At 35.5% G+C, this 6404-nt stretch overlaps 1 pseudogene; it reads left to right on the top strand.

The window, feature by feature from the left end:
* The first annotated feature begins 2296 nt into the window (after positions 1 to 2296).
* On the top strand, positions 2297 to 5167 carry LOC143559175 (zinc finger BED domain-containing protein RICESLEEPER 3-like; annotated as a pseudogene).
* Positions 5168 to 6404: the final 1237 nt, after the last annotated feature.

Consider the following 6404-nt stretch of genomic DNA (forward strand, 5'->3'; position numbering starts at 1 on the left):
CTGGAGATAGTGTAGCCGACGGTGGTGGAGATGGTGATGTTGGATGTTGACGGACGGAGATGGCGACGAAGATTAATCGGGATTATTTCAAAGAAATGAGGTGGCGGTGGTGAATCAATAGTGGATAGAGATGAATTTAAACCTTTTCCAAATCTTACGGGGAGATGGTTTTCAAGGAAACTGGTTTGGTGTCAAAACTCACGGGTCAGACGGATTTGGTTTGAAATTTCACATATTTGACACGAACCCAAATGTCACGGATCAGACAGATTTGGTTTGAAATCTCACAGGTCGATGAATCATTATGGGATTTTTTGAAATTTTTGACATAAATTAAGAATCTCACTCCTCACTCGACCTATTTTAAGAATTTTCCCAATAATAAACCAGAGGAGCTAGAGTTTTAAAGGTACAACTCTAAACTAACCGAACTCAAGCTCGAGTCCTCTTTAAATTAAAACGAGCCGAGTATAAACAAGCGCGGCTCCTAAGTTCTCACTTCTCACTCTGTGTGTGTTGCCCGCCGTTGGTTCCCGCTCATTTCTTCGCCGGAGACGTTCTTCTTCCGCGTATATTCTCACAGTCAACACGTAATTTCATCCTTTATACATCAATACTGTGTTTAACGAGACTATACTATCCAGCTTATAACAATAACACCTGATTCCTGCAACAATATCCGTTCAATCGAATACTATTTCATAGGCGAACTATTGAATCTAGCTGTAGAATATGTCACTGCACTCTAGGAGTTTTGAACCAGATAGTATACAAAAGCGGTTTTAGATATGAATCTATGATAATAGTAGATGAGTTTGCCGACCGTGTGGAAATCGTATTTCCAGGTTTTCGTATGCCGTCTAGTGATTCAGTTTTTAGGGTTTGTATTCAGTTTTTCATAGATGAGAAGTTGAAATTGAAAAGAAGTTTAATTAATTTTACAAATCAAAGAGTTTGCTTAAGCGTGGACACTTGGATGCCAAATCAGTCAGTAAATTACTTATGTTAGGGGTACAAACTAGCCGAGCTCGGATCGATAAAATTGGCGGACCCAGGATTTTTTTCCTATGGGTTCGCCTTTTTTCGGTGTTCAAATTTCACATAACCAAGCGTTAAATTTTTCGGGCCGGTCGGGCCTTGTGAGAGAATATTATATAATACGATACCATAATAAAACAATATGTTAATTTAAAAAACATGTAAGGTCATTAAAAATGGAAAAAATATTTACAAGAAATGGGTTGTGGATGCATGATGTGTGAATAGGTATGGAAATAATCAAAAGCGAAAACGTTCTTTTTTTAGTTATTAAAAACCCCAACTAAATACACAATAATGGTTTACTAAAAAGAAAAAAAATTTACCAAAATGGGATTTAGAAAGTCTTGAACATGAGACATTTCAAATAAAACACAAACTAATAGCACAGTGATTGTTTACCAAAAAGGAAAAAAAATGTAATCAAAGCGGGCCTCTGAAAGACTTGAACTTGAGACCTTTCAAAATTCAAAAGATTGGAAAGGTTTTAAAGGAGTTCACACTACACTATCTTAAACTTTTGATATGGGTTCACTTCTAAAAATCTTATGGGTTCACTAATACTTTTTATATACCCTTTTAACGTAAAATTTGAAAATCAATTGGTTCCCGTGAACCCAGGGAACCCGTATTAAATCTGCCTCTGGAAAAAAAAAACTCGAAACAAGCTGAGCCTGAGCCTTACATAAAGCTCGTTTAGGCTTGTTGAGCCTTAACGAGCTTTGTTTATTTTTAAGTTTGACCTTATTTGGACATCTATGTATTAATGTCACGCTGCACACCCGAGCTCGGGCCGAGCTTTGGCTTGTTTAAGCTACTACATGAGGTCGAGCTGAGCTTAGGCTTGTTTAAGTTTTTTTCTCAAAATATATACAAATAATTAAAAACATATATAAATTAATTAAAAAATAATAACCAAGCCAAGCCCGAGCTTGAAAAACAACTCACTAGCCGAGCTCAAGCGTTAGAATAAGAACTCAAGCGGAGCTTAGACTCAGTTCCGCTCGGCTCGTTTATGTATTACTGCTAATTTTATCGATAATAATTGGAATATAAAATTAAGTGTGTGTGTGTGTATTAATATTACATAAAAGTTCCAATCTGATTAATCCCGATTAATCACTACCAACTAGTGCTTGACGAGTTCTACAACACTGATCGATAAGTCAATAACATTTAAATTTGGCTACAATGTCTGTTCTCTCTAAGCTAATCCAGTAGTATTTCATAGGTAACCTGTTGAATATAGCTGCTGAGTATGGCACCGCCTTCTAGGAGGGCGAAACGTCAAAAGTATGATCAAGAGAGTCTTACAAAAGCCCTAGTAGAGATGATAATAGTCGATGAACTTCCGTTCTCTGTTGTTGAATATGAATTTGTAGACGATATGGAAATCGCATTTCCTGGTTTTCATATGCCATCTAGTGAAACAATTTCCGAGGCTTGTTTTCAGCTTTTCGTGGATGAGAAGGCGAAGTTGAAAAGTTTGATTAATTCAACAGATCAACGAGTTTGCTTAAGCTTGGATACTTGGATGTCAAAACAATCAGTGAATTACTTATGCATAACTGCTCATTTTATCGATAATAATTGGAATTTACACAAGAGAAATATCGGATTTAGTCCGATTGGTGGTGATAATGGAGAGGAGATAGGACAGGTGGTTGAAAAGTGTTTACATGATTGGGGAATTAGTAATGTTTTGACTGTTTCGGCTAGTAATACAAGCTTAAATGATGCTGCGGTTCATTATTTGGGGACAAGGTTAGTGAACCCTGTGTTGGATGGTAAGTTTCTTCGCCTCAAATGTTTTACAGACTTTACGACTCATATGATTAAACAGGTGTTTAAAGATTACGATAAATGGATTGTACGTGTGCGTGCGGCGGTTAGGTATATGCTAGAATTGCCGGACAGGATTAAGAAGTTTGAAGCTTTTGCTAGGCAACATATGATGTCATCCGAGTCTTGTTTGACTCGTGATACGCTTGATATCCCAACGATATGGTTCTCAACTTTAAGGATGTTACATACATGCCAGCAATTTGAGGATGTGTTCAGTTGGTTTGAAGAAAATGATTCGATGTATAAGCGTGAATTATATAACACTTGTGGAATCCGGTTTGTATTAAATGGGAAAAGGTGAGGAAAGCTGTATGTTGTTTGACAGGTTTGTTTCGGTTAACTGTCAAAGAAGAATTAGACCCGAATGTGAGTGATGTGACGTCTAATATTTTTTTGGGTCAAATTTTCGAAGCTGATTATGGATTGGTTGACGAGGAACTATCGTGTGTGCGCAGCAAGAAACTTTTTTTTAAGCCGGTTGAAATGAAATGGAAATATAACGAGTATTGGGGAGATGTTAACGATTCGAATATGTTAATATATGTTGCAACCATACTTGATCCTCGTTTTAAAATGGATTATATCTAGTGTAGTTTTGGGCAAAGGATGACGTTTAGACATGAATACACCGATGAAGGCGAACCTTCATGGAAAAAGAAGGCGGCATTGGTAGTTTCCGCTACATATGATTTGTTCAATGAGTATGTTCGGAAGCTAGGGGGTCTGCATCAAGTTGCAAACTTTCAAACTAGCGGTTTTAAGGACTACTTGTTGCATGCCAGACGTTCGTTACGGGCGGGTGAGAGGCGTGAAGTTGGTTTTGGTGGTAATGCAGGACGCGTGTCAGAAATTGATATTATCTTAATGAAGAAGTTTTGTGTGTTGATAGACTTGATATATTGGTTTGGTGGAAGGTTAATGGTGAAAGATTTCCGGTACTGTCTAAAATGGCTAAAGATGTTTTGGCCATTCCAATCTCAGCTCTTCCATTGTGGACAGATTTAAACATTGATGGCAATGTGTTAGGTGATGTTCAAAGTTCTGTGTCACCTTCAATGGCTGAAGCATTATTTTGCACTCAAGATTGGATTACCAGGTCAAAAAGCAAAGGAAAGTGCAGGATGATTCAACTGAACTTGACAAATTAGTGAGATGTAATTTTTACCATGAATTATATATATATATGGACACACACACACACACAGAGTTTTGTGCGCGCGCGCATATAGGGGAGGGTTCTAGGCAAAACATAGTTTTTTGAGAACACGTAGAAGAAAATAAAGCTTTCATTAAAATATAAAGAAATAAGTTGAAATGCAATATTTGTTCATTTCTATTAAAATTCAATATATATATATATATATATATATATATATAAAAGAAATTTAATTTATATATAATATTTACAAAAAAGGATCAAATAAATTTTATTCTTAACATTAAAACAGTGAGAACCAATTTGCTGTTATTATTAGGTTGATTTTTATAGGTGTTTGCTGTTATTTTTGTTCATATTTGCTAATTTTCGATTATGAGACGTTTAAGTATTTGCTGATTTATATTTTGTTGTTATTATTAGATTTTTTCTTTTGCTATTATAAGCCTATAAGTATTTGCTGTTATTATTTTGTTCTTGATTTTGATTCTTTTGTTGTAATTTTTAGGTTTTTTTCTTTGTTATTATAAATCATTGTTTATGTAGATTGGTATTATAGTTGGTATTGTTTCTTACGTTCTCATTTTTTTATAAATTGGTATTATTTCCTACGTTCTCATGTTAAGATTAATATGTACACGAACCTTCCCCTAGTATTTACATATGTGTTAATCATTTGTAGGCCGTATTATCTAAAATAGCCTACACATTTCTATTTACTGGGTTATTCTTTTTGTTCTCGCAATAATTCAGTGTTATGTAAGCCGTGCATTTATTACTATAAATATTAACTGGAAAAGGTGTTTGTAAAAGATTAAATGATTTCTTTACCTAGTTAATTAGTTTCTCTCTTTTCTCTCATGCCTCTCTTCCTCGTAACAGGTTTCGTACATATGTATCGTAGTCAATCTACACATGTGTAGATGTTTATAATACTCATTTTAGAATTTTGGATAAATACACAAATAATGAATTTTTGGAGTTGCATTTTTATATTTTATCACATTAATCTTTTCTGTAGATATTTATTATGAGGATTCTGGTAGTGAAAGCGGGTCAAACTCGGATGATACTAGTGGAAGTGTGTCAAACTCGGAGGTTACTAGTAGTGAAAGCGGGTCAAACTAGTTATGATTTACCTGAGATGTTGAACTGGTTAGTGCGTCACTTGCTGGTAACACATGTTTTATTTAAAATGTTGGGTACTTGTTGGTTTATGGTATTGCTTGAGACCGATCGATTTATGTTGGTTCGGTTTTAAGTACGGGTAACTTTTCTTATTTGTTTTTTCCTATGCTTCCACTGTTAACTTTTGACTACTGTTTTATTGTTCTTTATTGGTAATCTGCTAGACTTTTGTACTCTTTGTTGACTAGTTTTTTACTGTTGTTTTTAATGTTAACTGTGATCAGTAGATGTGAGAAGATGTACATGCTGGGCTAGACTGTTACCCGAACGGGTCTAGGCTCATTAACGGGCTGAAAACACTATTAATCGCAAGTCACATTGATGAGAGATCTTGAGGAAACAAAAGGGTCACTTATTGGTCGGTCTCGGTTTCGGCTGGTTTCAGACTGGACCGAACTGGAAACCGAAAAATTACTTATGTAACCGAAGAATGGAATGAATTATACAGTTTGCTCCGGTTCCTGTTCGGGCCGGTTTGGATTGGTTTTTGCAGAGGTGCAAAAAAAAACCGGTTAGGGCCGCTAACCTGATTTGTAACCCGACCAGTTCAACAAAAAAACTTATTTGACACAAACCGGTTTGAACCCGACCTAACCCGATGGTTTGTAACCAGTTCGTTGTTTAGTTCCCTGAAACCGGTTTGGACCTGGCTGGATACGAAAAACATGCCAAAATAATCGTTTTTTAAATCCAAACCAGAGTTCCAGTCCGATCCAATCCGGTTCGATAGGGCTGAACATTCTTGTCTCTAAACCGGTTTTCAACCCGATTCGGTTTGGGCCACATTTACCAACCTGGATGGATTTATAACTCGAACCGGTTTAGGTTTCTAAACCGATTTGTACATGTCTAGATGTTGCATGAACGAGCCAAACACCACTGAAATAGATTTGAATTAGGCATGATCAAGTAAATGTGTATAGCTCAGTTAAATTAATCGTAATTTAGTTGGTTGTTAAGGGGCGCTTAAAAGAGTCACTTTAATTGCAATTGAAGAATGGGTAAAGTTATTTTACAGAGGGGGTACAAAAATGAGAAGTATTTGTAGCTACAAAAAAAAACCTAAGAAAATAAAAAAAATAATTAAAAAAACCATAACTCAAAATTTAATAAAAAAACGAAAAAAGTAAAGACACAAAAATGTTTTTACTGTCTTTCTTGTTCTAAAAAAAAAATA

Source organism: Bidens hawaiensis, unplaced genomic scaffold (genome assembly GCF_021521415.1).
Source record: "Bidens hawaiensis isolate Kalapana, Puna unplaced genomic scaffold, B.hawaiensis_p1.1 tig00019721_1, whole genome shotgun sequence".
In the NCBI taxonomy this organism is placed as follows: Eukaryota; Viridiplantae; Streptophyta; class Magnoliopsida; order Asterales; family Asteraceae; genus Bidens; species Bidens hawaiensis.